Genomic DNA, 17107 nt, shown 5'->3' on the forward strand with positions numbered 1-17107 from the left:
AGATAAAATTTAAATTCATTACCATTGCCCTCAAATCCCTCTATTATCTGGCACCTACTGACCTTTCCAACATTATCACCCTCCTCTATCCTCTTTTTTCACTTTGCTTCAACCACACCAGAATCCTTTCTGTTCCACAAATGTGCCAAACTCATCAACACTTAGGAATTCTGCCACTGAAGTTCTCTGCCTAGAAAACTCGCCCATAATATGTATGAGGCTGGCTGGCTTCTTATCATTTATTTTTCAGGTTCTTATCTAATGTTTTCTATCTTGCCTCCACCTGATCTTCACCCCACTTTATTTTCTTCATTGCATTTATTATTATCTGAAACTATCTCATTCATTTGTTCATTGGCTTTCTTCTCTTCCCTAGAAAGTAATCCTAATCCCTAGGGTCTGCACACAGTAAATATTTCCTCAATATTTTTAAGCAAATTATTAAATGTATGAATAAATGACTATCTAATTCTTTTTCCTGAAGTGAATAATTACATTTCTAAAATCAGATAAATAGAGAAGGATGGACAGTGTATGAAGTAGTAATTGGATAAACAATAATCATAGGCATTTAATATTAAATATATTGCCATGTCATATGATATGTCAGTAAGGCAGACACTGTGAAATAGGAGAAAAAACTATATGGGAATAATGTGGTGGGATAGGGTTTTCAGAAGTTTCCTATAGTGGCAATCACAAAACAGTTCTTTGAAGCTTGGCACTCCCATCTCTATGAATACCTTAGCATTTTTTTCATAATTTCACTTATTTTTTGCAACATACACACATACACATACACATTTTCACAAGCAATGTTGATTGAAATATTAAAAATCAAATGCAAAGAAGGATTCATATGCTGGATTCTAGCTACACATAGTATATGGGAAAGAAACTAAATAGGAGTGCTAAAGAAAAGGTTTATGTGTCCACTAAAGATTTTACATCCATGAGACAAATTTTTGAACTATCAGTTGAAGCATCAGCCAGCTGACAGCCCAGAACCTTATTCTCTTGCCTTATTTGCAACTGTAGGTGCCCTAACCTGTGTCTTGGAAGCTCAGCCATGTATAGTTTGATCTGTTACTTGGGACATGAACTTTCTGGCAGCAGTTTTAATTTACTGCAGTAGGTGCATCTCTATATTTATTGAATCTTCCCTTGAATTTCACATGGACTCCACTTAACTTGTATGGTCACCAATTACTCTTAATTCAATTCCTACCTGAAATCTACCTACTCAATAGGTGGACATAACTTCCTTGATACCCATCATGCCAACTTTCAAACTCAGTCACCTCTGTTTCTGGTTATGAGCAAACATGGAACATAAAGAATTTAATTGAACAATGTTGACTCAGCCCCTATAAAGTAATGTTTTTCATTTCATATAAGCTTTCAATATTGTTAGCAATATTGCTGTTTGACTGTTATTGATTCCCTATCACCCAAAGACTATTCCTGATCTTTCTGATACTCTTCAGGCTCCAAACTACATCTTCCTACTTCTGCACTTCAGTGTTATCGTCAAAATTTATTTCAATTGAAATTAATTGCTTTAAATTGAAAGGAAAACCTTTGAGATCTTTCTCCAGACTTTCCCTTTATTCTAACATTATTCTTCCAATTTATCCAAGCATGAAATGCTGGAATAATGTTTCATTTCCACCCTTGACTCTTCCCCTATAATATCTAATGTGTTGGTCCACCTCCCATTTAAAAACATTTACTGGCTCTCCACTATCTACATAACAAAGTTCAAACTCATTGTCCTGGTGTTCAAGGTCTTCCATTAATCTCCTTTTCTCCACTTTTATAGACTGCTACTCTGATCAAGCTTAAACTTCTTTCCCTCTCTTCAAAAACACCTTGAATTTTCCAGTATTTTAGCATGTTTACTTATCCTCTTTTATCACCAAATAATAATAATAATAAAGTTATCTGTTCCATCTTAAGTACTAGCCCAGAGTAACTGTCTTCTTGGAGTCTTCACTAAAAAACCCCATCCTTCCAGCCTCGATATCTAAAGAACTTTCTGTGACCTGGAGATGTGATGTACATTCCTAAGTCATTTTGGCTGGAAAATGGCAAGAGCTGCAGAGAACTAGGTCTCATGGTACCCAGTCAGCCTTCATTATTCAAAGCTGTCAAGTTTAGCTTTTTGGTTTTGTTTTTACATGGTAACATCTCCAAACCTTTCAGCCTTCTCCTTTTCTTTTTCCTTTTTTAAAAGTCAGTGTAGCAATGAGAAACACACAGAATATTTAATTATGGGTTTATAAAATGAGGTTTTTCAATTTTGCTCTAAAAATCTCTGATTTTCTTTCCTTTTTTTAAGATTTTATTTATTTATTTGAGAGGGAGAGAGTGCACTAACAAGTGAGGGGAGGGTCATAGGGTGAGGGAGAAGCAGACTCTCCACTGAGCAGTGAGCCCTACATGGGGCTAAATCCCAGGAACTTGAGATCATCACCTGAGCCAAAGGCAGCCACTTAGCCCACTGAGCCACCCAGTCACCCCTGATTTTCAATACTTTTTGAACTTTATTGTCATAGGAATACATTGACTAAAATAGTACATCTTTAATAAGCTCCAAGTCTCTATCCAAAAGTGATCATTCCGTTACCCTACAGGTAAAATTTTAAATCACTTTAATAATTTCTTTGCATTATGTGTTTGCCTATCTGACTGTTTGCTTCTAGTTGGCCAGCTATTCTGTCAGTTTTCCCAATTGACTTGTTTTTTTCCAACTCCAAGGGGTTTATTTGATAATTAGATATTGTTGAAGATCCTCTTTTCAAGTATTTATGCTAATATAACCAGTCTTTGCATAGGTAAAGAAGTATTCCAGTGTTAATCTTTCACAAACCAAGGGAGTTTCAGTTATCCTTTGTCTCTTAGGATGCTTGCAGTTGCAAGTAATATGAAAACTAACTCAAATTGGCTGAAACAGTAAGGAAATTTATTGGCTCATGACAGGAAGCTAAAGCAGATTTTTAAATTGATTGATCCAGTGTCTCAAGTTTTTTTCCAAAGACTCAGGTTGATTCTATCTCTACACTGTTGTCTACAATGTTGGCCTTACCCTAAAGCTCACGGTAGTCATAGGCTGACTGCCAAGAATAGTATAGGCTAAGTGCTTTCTTGTTGCCATACGACAGGAGAAAGAACTAACATATCTTTACAAGTGTCCATCCCTTCATCTGATTTTGCCAGTCTAGACCATGAACCAGCATCCAACATAAGAAGATTGCCATAATCTGACTGGCTTAGACGTAGCATCCTGAACCAATCATGACAGGGGCAGGTGAGATTGCAAAATAGGCATAAACTAATCAGGGCCACCCATAGAATGGGGGTTAATTCCCTACACCACACTGTGACAGGTGGAGTGAATATTAGGGAGTGAGCCACTTCATTTCTATCATACATTTCTACCTCCAAATTCATTTTCAATCAATAAAAGTTTGCCTCTGCTCATAATTATTTTTAATGCTCTGAAATTTACATTTTCTATGTCTGTGCTGAATTATGTGAAGCAGTTTTGAGTAGTAATAAATAGGACAGAGTTAAATCTCTGATATATATGAAATTAAGAATCAGAATTGAACCCTAGGTCCATTATTGGGGTGTTGTTGACCTTGAATCAGTCACTTCAACTTTCTGAGACTAAGTCTTCTCATTTGTGGAAAGGACGTGTTAATACCTGATTTGCTGTAAAGATTAGAGAGAAAGTTCATAACATTTAGCACAATGCCTTCTACTTGATTAGGTAGGCATTGAGTCATCATTTCAGCATTTTTTTCCCCATTTTACATTATAAGCTCCCCCAGAAGATATTGCTTGTTGAATCTGCCAATAAGAGTACTTTTTTTCAAATTTTTTCACACCTATCCTTTTATTTTGCTAGAACCAAATGTGGTGCATAGGTTCGGATTTTTACTGGTAAAAAATGAAGCATAGTGAGATCATATGACATTGTCAAAATTACCAAGCTATTGAGAGGTCCAACCAGTGCTAGTATAGCTATTCACAAAGTAATTTTTACTTACATTACCTTATGCAGTCCTTACAATAATGATAAGATTGATACTATCATCCCCTTTATAAAATGTAAGGAAATTGATGCTTAATGAGGCTCAGAAATTTGCCCAAGTTTCAGAAACTTATACAGAGCTCTTACATAAAAATTCAGAATTGGAGTAAGATTCTTCAGACTCTTTATCCAAATCTCTTTTCTTTAGATCAATTTTTCTTGAAATAAAAATTTCCTAGGCATTTTATACAAAATACAATTCTGAGACTCTAGGTCACAGAAATTGAAATTTAGTAGCTATTGAGTAAAAAAAGTAAAACTTGAGCAGAGATTTGAAATTTGAAGACTAACTAGGTGTTAAATGGTCAAAATGAGGAGATACAAAAATTTCACACTGAGGGACTCATTACATACATGACAGATAATAAAGATAATAATAATAAGGAGAAGGGTAGATAGAATAAATGGTGAGCTTTACCAATTAATTGAGAACAAAACTGCTTTTGAAAAAAAAAATAATTAGAACTGTTTATCATTCATTTCCATCTATCCACCGCTGGTAAAAATAGAGTTGGTTATTCTCATAAGACTGAGAACAGTAGGAAAGGGTCACTTAAATTAGTTTAGTAAATATTAAAGAAGTCTAAGAACACCCTCTAGTTGTCACGAAGAACGTAATGATGGTAAGGAAGTATCTGAGGAAAAAATAAGGAAAGATGCAATACTATATGAAGTTGGATGTTGCCATCCCAGTACGTCAAGAGCATTTCAGGACACATTTTCTTGTATAAAAATATAATATCAATAAAATCATACTTCCTAAATAGGGCATTCCATAAGTCTTCATAATTCTATTCTAAAGATGAACACCTCAGCAACTAGTTATTAATAGGTATGGATATGTGATGTGCTACAGAAAATCTATTCACGTTATTGACTATTACTTTTAAAAACTTATTTATTCACTTATTTTTATTTTATTATGTTATGTTAATCACCATACGTTACATCATTAGTTTTTGATGTAGTGTTCCATGATTCATTGCGTATAACACCCAGTGCTCCGTTCAGTACGTGCCCTCTTTAGTACCCATCACCAGGCTAAATTTATTTTTTATTATTTTTTTATCTGAGTTCAGTTGAAACACAATGTTACATTAGTTACAAGTGTACAACAGACTGATTCAACAAGTTTATATGTTATGCTATGGTCACCAGAAGTATAGCTACATCTGTCATCACGCAACGCTATTTCAACACCATTGACTATATTCCCTATACTATACCTTTTATTCCCATTACCTATTCATTCCATAACTGGAAGTCTGTATCTCCCACTCCCCTTCACCCATTTTATCCATGCCCCCACCTCTTCCTTCAACCATCATTTCTCTGTATTTATAGGTCTGATTCTGCTTCTTATTTCTTTATTCATTTGTTTTTGTTTTTATATTCCACATGTAAGTGAAATCATATGGTACTTGACTTCCTTGTCTGACTTATTTCACTTAGCATAATAACCTTTAGGCCCATCCATGCTGTAGCAAATGGCAAGATCTCATCCTCTCTCATGGCTGAGTAATATTCCTGTGTGTGTGTGTGTGTGTGTGTGTGTGTGTGTGTGTGTGTGTGTGTATCACATATTCTTTATCCTTTCATCTACTGACAAACTCTTGGGTTGCTACCATATCTTGGCTATTGTAAACAATGCTGCAATAAACATAGGGGTGCATATATCTTTTTGAATTAGTGTTATCATTTTCTTTGGGTAAGTACTCAGTGCTGGAATTACTGGATCATATGGTATTTCTATTTTTAATATTTTGAGGAATCTCCGTACTTTTTTCCACAGTGGCTGCACCAATTTGCATTCCCGATTTGCAAGAGGGTTCCTGTTTCTCCACATCCTCACCAACACTTTTTTTTCTTATCTTTTTTATTTTAGCCATTCTGACGGGTGTGAGGTGATTTGCATTTTTATTTGCATTTCCCTGATGATTAGTGATGTTCAACATCTTTTCATGAATCTGTTGGTCATTTGTATATCTTCTTTGGAAAAATGTCTATTCAAGGCCTCTGCCCATTTTTGATCAGATTATTATTTTTAAGGTGTTGAATTGTGTAAGTTCTTTATATATTTTGGATATTAACCCTTTATTGACTATATCATTTGCAAATATTTTCTCTCATTCAATAGATTGCCTTTCTGTTTTGTTGATGGTTTCCTTTGCTATGCAAAAGCTTTTTATTTTGGTGTCTGCTTTTGTTTTCCTTGCCTTAGGAGACATATTTGGAAACATGTTGTTATGGTTGATGTCAAAGAAATTACTTCCTATGCTATCTTCCAGGAGTTTATGGTTTCAGGCCTCACATTGAGATCTTTAATTCATTTTGAGTTTATTTCTGTATATAGCCTAAGAAGGTTGTGCAATTTCATTCTTTTTCTTTAATAAAATACTTCAAGAATTTGCATAAATGACTTGCACAGGGGCCATGCTAATCTTCTCTGTATCATTCCAGCTTTAGTATATGCTGCCAAAGGGAACACCAGTTTCATTGTTTTGCATATGGTCGTCTAGTTTTCCCAGTACCATTTATTGAAAAGATTGTCTTTTCTCCATTGTATATTCTTGCTATAGATTAATTGGCTATATAGATATGGGTTTGTTTCTGGACTCCCTATTCTCTTCCATTGATCTATGTATCTGTTTTTGTGCCAATACCATACTGTTTTGATTACTACAGCATTGTAGGATATCAAAATCTGAGAATGTGATACCTTCAGCTTTGTTCTTTCTCAAGATTGCTTTCGCTATTTGGGGTCTTTTGGGGTTTTCTAGAAATTTTAGTATTATTTGTTCTAGTTCTGTGAAAAATGCTATTGGTATTTTGATAGAGATTACGTTGAATATATAGATTGCTTTGAGTAGTTTGGACATTTTAACAATACTAATTCTTTCAATCCATGAGCATGTATATCTTTCCATTTGTCTTTGTTATCTTCTATTTCTTTCAACAATGTTTTATAGTTTTCAGGATATAGGTCATTCATTCATTTCCTTGGTTAACTTTATTCCTAGGTATTTTATTCTTTTGGGTGCAATGTAAATGGGGTTGTTTTCTTATTTTCTCTTTCTGCAACTTCATTATTAGTGTATAGAAATTCAACAGATTTCTGGGTATAATTATGTATCTTGCAACTTTACTGAATTCATTTATTCTAATAGTTTTTTGGTGGAGTCTTCAGAGTTTTATGAATAGTGTTATGTCATCTACAAATAGTGACAGTTTAACTTCTTCATGAATATGGATGCATTTTATTTCTTTTTGTTGTCTGATTGCTATGGCTAGGACTTCCAGTACCATGTTGAATAAAAGTAGTGAGATTGGACATCCTTATCTTGTTCCTATCTTAGAGCGAAAGCTTTCAGTTTTTCACCATTGAGTATGGTGTTAGCTGTGGGTTTTTCATTTATGGCCTTTGTTATATTGAGGTATATTCCCTCTAAACCCATTTTGTTAAGAGGATTAAACTATTACTTTTTAATGAAAAGTTTTGTTATTATTTATATATTGACTTTTAAATTGGGTCTATGCAAAATGGTCCTTTTTACTGAATGGTTTATTACATGTAATTAAGCTATACAGTAAAAATTAAAAATATCCCAGGGGCACCTGGGTGGCTCAGTCAGTTAATTGTCCAGCTCTTGTTTTTGGCTCAGGTCATGATCTCAGGATCCTGAAATCAAGCCCTGTGTCAGCTTCTGTGCTCAGTGGGGAGTCTGCTTGAGATTCTTTCCCTCTGCCCCTTCCCCCAAAATAAATAAATAACTCTTTTAAAATTTTTTTAATTTACTCTTTGTGGCCTGAGTTATTGAGTTTATTTCTCTGCATTAATCTAATCTTTTAGACAGTAGCTAAATCTCATCCTTACTTGATTAGAAAGGCAAGTTCAGGACTTTGTTTCCATGAATGGTTGTCTTTTTCTGCAGCATGGTCCTATATGTGTTTAGAAGTAAGAGGCATTCGTCCCCAAGCAATATTTATGGGATTAAAAATAGAACCAATTTAAGATACCATGGCATACTTGGTATCAATTTTTTTTTAATTTTTTTATTGTTATGTTAATCCCCATACATTACATCATTAGTTTTAGATATAGTGTTCCATGATTCATTGTTTGTGCATAACACCCAGTGCTCCATGCAGAACGTGCCCTCCTCAATACCCATCACCAGGCTAACCCATCCTCCCACCCCCCTCCCCTCTAGAACCCTCAGTTTGTTTTTCAGAGTCCATCGTCTCTCATGGTTCTTCTCCCCCTCCGATTTCCCCCCCTTCATTCTTCCCCTCCTGCTACATTCTTCTTCTTCTTTTTTTCTTTCTTAACATATATTGCATTATTTGTTTCAGAGGTACAGATCTAAGATTCAACAGTCTTGCACAATTCACAGCGCTTACCAGAACACATACCCTCCCCAGTGTCCATCACCCAGTCACCCCATCCCTCCCACCCCACCCCCCACTCCAGCAACCCTCAGTTTGTTTACTGAGATTAAGAATTCCTCATATCAGTGAGATCATATGATACATGTCTTTCTCTGTTTGACTTATTTCGCTCAGCATAATACCCTCCAGTTCCATCCATGTCGTTGCAAATGGCAAGATCTCATTCCTTTTGATGGCTGCATAATATTCCATTGCATATATATACCACATCTTCTTTATCCATTCTTCTGTCGATGGACATCTAGGCTCTTTCCACAGTTTGGCTATTGTGGACATTGCTGCTATAAACATCAGGGTGCACGTAGCCTTTCGGGTCCCTACTTTTGTATCTTTGGGGTAAATACCCAGGAGTGCAATTGCTGGATCATATGGTAGCTCTATTTTCAACTTTTTGAGGAACCTCCATACTGTTTTCCAGAGTGGCTGCACCAGCTTGCATTCCCACCAACAGTGTAAGAGGGTTCCCCTTTCTCCGCATCCCCGCCAACATCTGTCATTTCCTGACTTGTTAATTTTAGCCATTCTGACTGGTGTGAGGTGGTATCTCATTGAGGTTTTGATTTGGATTTCCCTGATGCCGAGCGATATTGAACACTTTTTCATGTGTCTCTTGGCCGTTTGGATGTCTTCTTTGGAAAAATGTCTGTTCATGTCTTCTGCCCATTTCTTGATTGGATTCTTTGATCTTTTGGTGTTGAGTTTGATGAGTTCTTTATAGATTTTGGATACTAGCCCTTTATCTGATATGTCATTTGCAAATATCTTCTCCCATTCTGTCGGTTGTCTTTTGGTTTTGTTGACTGTTTCCTTTGCTTTGCAAAAGCTTTTTATCTTGATGAAGTCCCAATAGTTCATTTTTGCCCTTGCTTCCCTTGCCTTTGGTGGTGTTTCTAGGAAGAAGTTGCTGCGGCTGAGGTCGAAGAGGTTGCTGACTGTGTTCTCCTCAAGGATTTTGATGGACTCCTGTCTCACATTGAGGTCTTTCAACCATTTGGAGTCTATTTTTGTATGTGGTGTAAGGAAATGGTCCAGTTTCATTCTTCTGCATGTGGCTGTCCAATTTTCCCAACACCATTTGTTGAAGATACTGTCTTTTTTCCATTGGACATTCTTTCCTGCTTTGTCAAAGATTAGTTGACCATATAGTTGAGGGTCCATTTCTGGGCTCTCTATTCTGTTCCATTGATCTATGTGTCTCTTTTTGTGCCAGTACCATACAGTCTTGATGATGACAGCTTTGTAGTAGAGCTGGAAGTCCGGAATTGTGATGCCGCCAGCTTTGCTTTTCTTTTTCAACATTCCTCTGGCTATGCGGGGTCTTTTCTGGTTCCATACAAATTTTAGGATTATTTGTTCCATTTCTTTGAAGAAAGTGGATGGTATTTTGATGGGGATTGCATTGAATGTGTAGATTGCTCTAGGTAGCATTGACATCTTCACAATATTTGTTCTTCCAATCCATGAGCATGGAACGTTTTTCCATTTCTCTGTGTCTTCCTCAATTTCTTTCATGAGTATTTTATAGTTTTCTGAGTACAGATCCTTTGCCTCTTTGGTTAGATTTATTCCTAGGTATCTTATGGTTTTGGGTGCAATTGTAAATGGGATCGACTCCTTAATTTCTCTTTCTTCTGACTTGTTGTTGGTGTATAGGAATGCCACTGACTTCTGTGCATTGATTTTATATCCTGCCACTTGACTGAATTCCTGTATGAGTTCTAGAAGTTTTGGGGTGGAGTCTTTGGGATTTTCCACATAAAGTATCATATCATCTGCAAAGAGTGAGAGTTTGACTTCTTCTTTGCGGATTTGGATGCCTTGGATTTCTTTTTGTTGTCTGATTGTTGTGGCTAGGACTACCAATACTATGTTGAATAGCAGTGGTGATAGTGGACATCCCTGCCGCATTCCTGACCTTGGGGGGAAAGCTCTCAGTTTTTCCCCATTGAGAATGATATTCGCTGTAGGTTTTTCATAGATGGCTTTTATGATATTGAGGTATGTACCCTCGATCCCTATACTCTGAAGAGTTTTGATCAAGAAAGGATGCTGTACTTTGTCAAATGCTTTTTCTGCATCTATTGAGAGGATCATATGATTCTTGTTCTTTCTTTTGTTAATGTATTGTATCACGTTGATTGATTTGCGGATGTTGAACCAACCTTGCAGCCCAGGGATAAATCCGACTTGGTCGTGGTGAATAATCCTTTTAATGTACTGTTGGATCCTATTGGCTAGTATTTTGGTGAGAATTTTTGCATCCATGTTCATCAGGGATATTGGTCTGTAATTCTCCTTTTTGATGGGGTCTTTGTCTGGTTTTGGGATCAAGGTAATGCTGACCTCATAAAATGAGTTTGGAAGTTTTCCTTCCATTTCTATTTTTTGGAACAGTTTCAGAAGGATAGGTATTAATTTTTCTTGAAATGTTTGGTAGAATTCCCCTGGGAAGCCATCTGGCCCTGGGCTTTTGTGTTTTGGGAGATTTTTGATGACTGCTTCTATTTCCTTAGTGGTTATAGGTCTGTTCAGGTTTTCTATTTCTTCCTGGTTCAGTTTTGGTAGTTGATACATCTCTAGCAATGCATCCATTTCTTCCAGGTTATCTAATTTGCTGGCATAGAGTTGCTCATAATATGTTCTTATAATTGTTTGTATTTCTTTGCTGTTGGTTGTGATCTCTCCTCTTTCATTCATGATTTTGTTGATTTGGGTCCTTTCTCTTTTCTTTTTGATAAGTCTGGCCAGGGGCTTATCAATCTTGTTAATTCTTTCAAAGAACCAGCTCCTAGTTTCGTTGATCTGTTCTACTGTTCTTTTGGTTTCTATTTCATTGATTTCTGCTCTGATCTTTATTATTTCTCTTCTCCTGCTGGGTTTAGGCTTTATTTGCTGTTCTTTCTCCAGCTCCTTTAGGTGTAGGGTTAGGTTGTGTACTTGAGACCTTTCTTGTTTCTTGAGAAAGGCTTGTATTGCTATATACTTTCCTCTTAGGACTGCCTTGGCTGCATCCCAAAGATTTTGAATAGTTGTGTTTTCATTTTCATTGGTTTCCATGAATTGTTTTAATTCTTCTTTAATTTCCTGGTTGACCCATTCATTCTTTAGTAGGATGCTCTTTAGCCTCCATGTATTTGAGTTCTTTCCGACTTTCCTCTTGTGATTGAGTTCTAGTTTCAAAGCATTGTGGTCTGAAAATATGCAGGGGATGATCCCAATCTTCTGGTACCGGTTGAGACCTGATTTATGACCTAGGATGTGATATATTCTGGAGAATGTTCCATGGGCACTAGAGAAGAATGTGTATTCCGTTGCCTTGGGATGGAATGTTCTGAATATGTCTGTGAAGTCCATTTGGTCCAGTGTGTCATTTAAAGTCTTTATTTCCTTGTTGATCTTTTGCTTAGACGATCTGTCCATTTCAGTGAGGGTGGTGTTAAAGTCCCCCAGTATTATTGTATTGTTGTCAATGTGTTTCTTTGCTTTTGTTATTAATTGCCTTATATAATTGGCTGCTCCCATGTTAGGGGCATAGATTTTCACAATTGTTAGATCTTCTTGTTGGATAGACCCTTTAAGTAGGATATAGTGTCCTTCCTCATCTCTTATTACAGTCTTTGGTTTAAAATCTAATTTGTCTGATATAAGGATTGCCACCCCAGCTTTCTTTTGGTGTCCATTAGCATGGTAAATGGTTTTCCACCCCCTCACTTTAAATCTGGGGGTGTCTTTGGGTCTAAAACGAGTCTCTTGCAGACAGCATATCGATGGGTCTTGTTTTTTAATCCAATCTGATAGCCTGTGTCTTTTGATTGGGGCATTTAGCCCATTTACATTCAGGGTAACTATTGAAAGATAGGAATTCAGTGCCATTGTATTGCCTGTAAAGTGACTGTTACTGTATATTGTTTGTGTTCCTTTCTGGTCTATGTTCCTTTTAGGCTCTCTCTTTGCTTAGAGGACCCCTTTCAATATTTGTTGTAGGGCTGGTTTCGTGTTTGCAAATTCCTTTAGTTTTTGTTTGTCCTGGAAGCTTTTTATCTCTCCTTCAATTTTCAATGACAGCCTAGCTGGATATAGTATTCTTGGCTGCATATTTTTCTCATTTAGTGCTCTGAATATGTCCTGCCAGTCCTTTCGGGCCTGCCAGGTCTGTGGATAAGTCTGTTGCCAATCTAATGTTTCTATCATTGTAGGTTACATATCTCTTCTCCCGAGCTGCTTTCAGGATTTTCTCTTTGTCTCTGAGACTCGTAAGTTTTACTATTAGATGTCGGGGTGTTGATCTATTTTTATTGATTTTGAGAGGGGTTCTCTGTGCTTCCTGGATTTTGATGCCTGTTTCCTTTCCCAAATTAGGGAAGTTCTCTGCTATAATTTGCTCCATTATACCTTCTGCCCCTCTCTCTCTTTCTTCTTCTTCTGGGATCCCAATTATTCTAATGTTGTTTCGTCTTATGGTATCGCTTATCTCTCGAATTCTGCCCTCGTGATCCAGTAGTTGTTTATCTCTCTTTTTCTCAGCTTCTTTATTTTCCATCATTTGGTCTTCTATCTCACTGATTCTTTCTTCTGCCTCATTTATCCTAGCAGTTAGCGCCCCCATATTTGATTGCACCTCATTAATAGCCTTTTTGGTTTCTACTTGGTTCGATTTTAGTTCTTTTACTTCTCCAGAAAGGGTTTCTCTAATAACTTCCATGCTTTTTTCAAGCCCAGCTAGTATCTTTAAAGTGATGATTCTGAACTCTAGATCTGACATCGTACTAATGTCCGTATTGAGTAGGTCCCTGGCAGTCGGTACTACCTCTTGTTCTTTTTGTTGAGGTGATTTTTTCCATCTTGTCATTTTGTGCAGAGGAGAATAGATTAATGAGAGAACAAAATGCTAGCAGGGTAACAACGTCCCCAGAAAATATACTCTAAACAAATCAGAAAAGACCTGAAGCAGTGGGAAAAGAAAGGGAAAGAGAGAAAAAAGAAAAAGAAAGAAAGAAAAAAGAAAAAGAAAAGATAAAGATAAAAACAAACAAAAGCAGAACAAAACAAAACAAAAAAACCAGAATGTGATCAAATATGATCAGGCTGGTTTATAGATCAGTGCCACACACTAGATTTTGGGTGTATTTTGGTCTGTTGAAAGAAAGTCCCTCCCAAAATTTTAAAGAAAGAAAAACATATATGTACAAAAATAAGTGTTGATATGATGAAGGGATGGAATATGACTGTAAAGATGGAAATTATAAAAAATTTTTTAAAAGGATTTGATAAGTTGTTTGAAAAAAGAAAGAAGAGGATTAAAAAAAAAAGAAAGAAAGAAAAAAGGGAGAGAATGTGATCAGGCAGGGGAGTAGAAAAAAACCATACACTAGAGATTTAGAGTATATTTTGATCTGTTAGAAGAAACTATCTCAAGATTTTAAAGAGAGAACAACTTATATATATATGCCAAAAATACGGGTAACTACTATGAAGGGATAGAATATGACTTTAAAAATGAAAAATAAAAATGTTTTTTTTTTTTTAAAAAAGGGATTGATAAGATGTTGGTTGAAAAAGGGAAAAAGAAAAATTCAAAAAAAAAGAAAAAAAAAAGACAGTTAAAAAAAATAATTAACTTTGAAAGACTAAGAATCATGGTAAAAAAGCCATGAATTCTATGTGCAGCATTCCCCTAGCGCTGGAGTTCTGCCGTTCTCATTGATCGGTAAACTTGGTCTTGGCTGGCTGTTCTCGCTGATCTTCTGGGGGAGGGGCCTGTTGCCGTGGTTCCCAAATGTCTTTGCCGGAGGCAAAATTGCCCCGCCCTTGCCAGTCTGGGCTAAGTAATCTGCTCGGGTTTGCTCTCGGGAGCTTTTGTTCCCTGCAAGCTTTCCGTACAGCTTTGGAGGCGGAGAGTGAAAATGGCGGCCTCCCAGTCTCCGCCCCGGAGGAGCCGAGAACTCGGGGTCCCGCTCCTCAGCGAGCCCCCAGAGAAAAGCAGTCAGTCACTCCCGTCTCCCCGGTCTCCGGCCACACTCCACACTCACCCGGCCTGTGACCGCGCCTTTCTATCTGGCACCCGACCCCAGGTGGAGTCTCCAAACCCTGCAGATCCCTGCGGTGCGCTCCCGCACCTCTCCTCCCCGGGGAGGAAGGGGGTGTCTCCCTGGATCTGCCGCTTGTTGGGTCCCTGCTGGAGGAGCAGTGGCCCGACTGTGCCGCGGATCACGGTTTATGGCAACCCCGAGCTGAGAGCCCGCGCCTGGGCTCCGTCTCTGCAGCCGGCTTCCCTGCTCCAATCCCTGGGAGCTCTGCCGCACTCAGGCACCCCCGGTCTTTCTGTGACCCCGAGTCCTGAGACCACACTGTCCCGCGAGGGTTCCACCCCCCACTTCACCACCAGAGTGATGTCCCTCAGCGGAGCAGACTTCTAAAAGTTCCGATTTTGTGCTCCGCGGCTCTATCACTTGCGAGAAGCGGCCGACGGAGGCCCCTCCCCCGCCGTCTATCCTCCCGAATATCGCCTCGGATTCACTTCTCCGCACGTCCTACCTTCCAGAAAGTGGTCGCTTTTCTGTTCAGAGAGTTGTTGCTATTCTTTTCTTCGATCTCCTGTTGAGTTTGTAGGTGTTCAGAGTGGTTTGATCCCTATCCAGCTGAATTCCTGAGAGGAGACGAAATCCAGGTCTCCTACTCCTCCGCCATCTTGCTCCGCCCCCTTTGGTATCAATTTTTTTTTATTTTAGTTTTAAACAATGTAAGACCTGTTTAATGTTTTAAATCCCAACAAGTTTAATTTTTCACTTGAGGCACGATTATTGCTAATTGAAAAACCTCTGAATGAAAAAAAAAATTACAAGAAAGTCCCCAGAATCAAATTAAGTAAAAACAATGAGAATCTATATAAAATGTAAAAAATAACATGTAACAATAGGGTTTTTTGTTGAATTAGTAGATGTCAGATTCAGGCAGAGAAAGTGATGCTATCTAGGTGAGACAGGGCCAGAACAATTGGTTGGCATGGGGAGCCAGCTGCAGTATTAAGAGGATTTTTAAAGAATTTTTCTTCAAGACAGGTTGGACAATCCCACGACAAGAACTGGTTGGCTCCACCAGTTGTTTTCTACAAGGAGAATAGGTAATGATTTCACAAGAAGTCAGTATACAATTTCCTATTTATTACCACATTAGTTTGTTATAATTTGCTTTGAACAGGAACTATCACTCTACTGGCTGTCAAGACTAAAGCCAAAACCTGTTTCAACACTTTTTCCCCCAAAGCAGGGGGACTCTTTTGTTTTTTTGTTTTTTGTTTTTGTTTTGTTTTTGAGGAGTTTTCCTGTTTCAAGTACACCCTCCTCATCTGAAAAATAACATGGTTGGACTAGATGACTGCTGTTAATTTAAAAATTCCAAGGTTCTATAACATTGCTTAACTATCACATGAAGTCGTAGATCCTTGTTTCATGTCCCCAGCCTAACAATAACAGCTTTAGAGGTTACAAAGAGACATATATTTTATTTGCTTTTCAGTTTTAAAAGTCAATGTCTTCTCAAGAGAAGAAAATTTTCTAACTGAACATTAGGTCAACAAAATGAGTTGATCTGATAGCAATCTAATAGCAATCCTAAGGGCCCTTGATTAAGAGTAAATTAAATTCATGAGAACATGGCTTCTGCCAGGGGCCTTTGTGCTTTGTCATTTGCTCAGCAGTCCTCACCAAGAAGAAATGAAGAGACTGTGTCCATTTTTCTAAATTACTTATTTTCAAATAAAATATTTATTTTAGTGACTCTATATAATGGCACTGTTGTGGGGTGAGGAGGGTCCAAGGAGGACTTTCCAGATTCCTTCCCATCTGATACTGAATCATTACAGCTAAGTATAAAGTTAATATAGATTTCTGCTAAATGAGAGGCATCTGTATAATATTCAGACACTAGCTACTATCACACATTTGTCATCTATGAGATACTTATCTCTTATTAATCTATTTTCAAAGATATCTAATGTAAATTAGCTATAGCCTTTAAAGAGAGAGAGAATTTACTTCCTGATTTTTTAAAAAGGCAAAAAAATGGCAAAAATATGACCATTATTAACAGGCCTTAAAAACAAAGGTATTGATTGTATTAATATAATATTAATGTAATTCACTTCTAAATATAGACAGGAAGATAATTATAGCCAGCATTCAGTATATAATGTCAAAAAATGTATATTTCTCTATAAGTGAACATTAAAAGCCAATACTAATAAAATAACCATAAATCTCATTTTCACTTTTATTATGGTTGAAAATCATATTTAATCTGTCTTAAAAGGTAAATCACATCATTAATTTTTCAGAATATTTTTACAATAATATATTCATAAAAATCTTTGGATTTATAAGGATTTAGAAAAATTATCTGTCCCAGGCTTTAATAATTTATTAAATCGTATGAAAAGACTTATTTGGTTCATTCATGCAGCTATTCTGTCAATTTTATTACCATCCTACTCAACTTGACTGAAAAAAACTGTTAAATATATTTTTATTTTCAAACGTATTTTAATTTAAAAAAAAGAAGTTA

At 36.9% G+C, this 17107-nt stretch overlaps 1 protein-coding gene, 1 long non-coding RNA gene and 1 other non-coding gene across 6 annotated transcripts in view; 1 reads left to right on the top strand and 2 right to left on the bottom strand.

Moving 5' to 3' along the window:
- CNTN5 (contactin 5) overlaps window positions 1–17107 on the top strand; it is a 1336681-nt gene that overhangs the window by 1229752 nt on the left and 89822 nt on the right. The window lies entirely within an intron of this gene.
- The window catches only part of LOC144379455 (uncharacterized), a 113347-nt gene that overhangs the window by 32233 nt on the left and 64007 nt on the right, over window positions 1–17107 (bottom strand). The window contains exon 3 of one of the 2 annotated variants that reach the window (XR_013442535.1): window positions 15434–15653. The exons of the other annotated variant lie outside the window; for it this stretch is intronic. This is a non-coding gene — a long non-coding RNA (uncharacterized LOC144379455). Of the gene's footprint in view, window positions 1–15433; window positions 15654–17107 lie in introns of those variants that run through there. 2 annotated transcript variants of the gene reach the window in all.
- On the bottom strand, window positions 6488–6585 carry LOC118542028 (U6 spliceosomal RNA). The gene has a single exon (XR_004920384.1). It is a non-coding gene; the product is annotated as a U6 spliceosomal RNA (small nuclear RNA).

This window comes from Halichoerus grypus, chromosome 11, assembly GCF_964656455.1.
Source record: "Halichoerus grypus chromosome 11, mHalGry1.hap1.1, whole genome shotgun sequence".
Lineage (NCBI taxonomy): Eukaryota > Metazoa > Chordata > Mammalia > Carnivora > Phocidae > Halichoerus > Halichoerus grypus.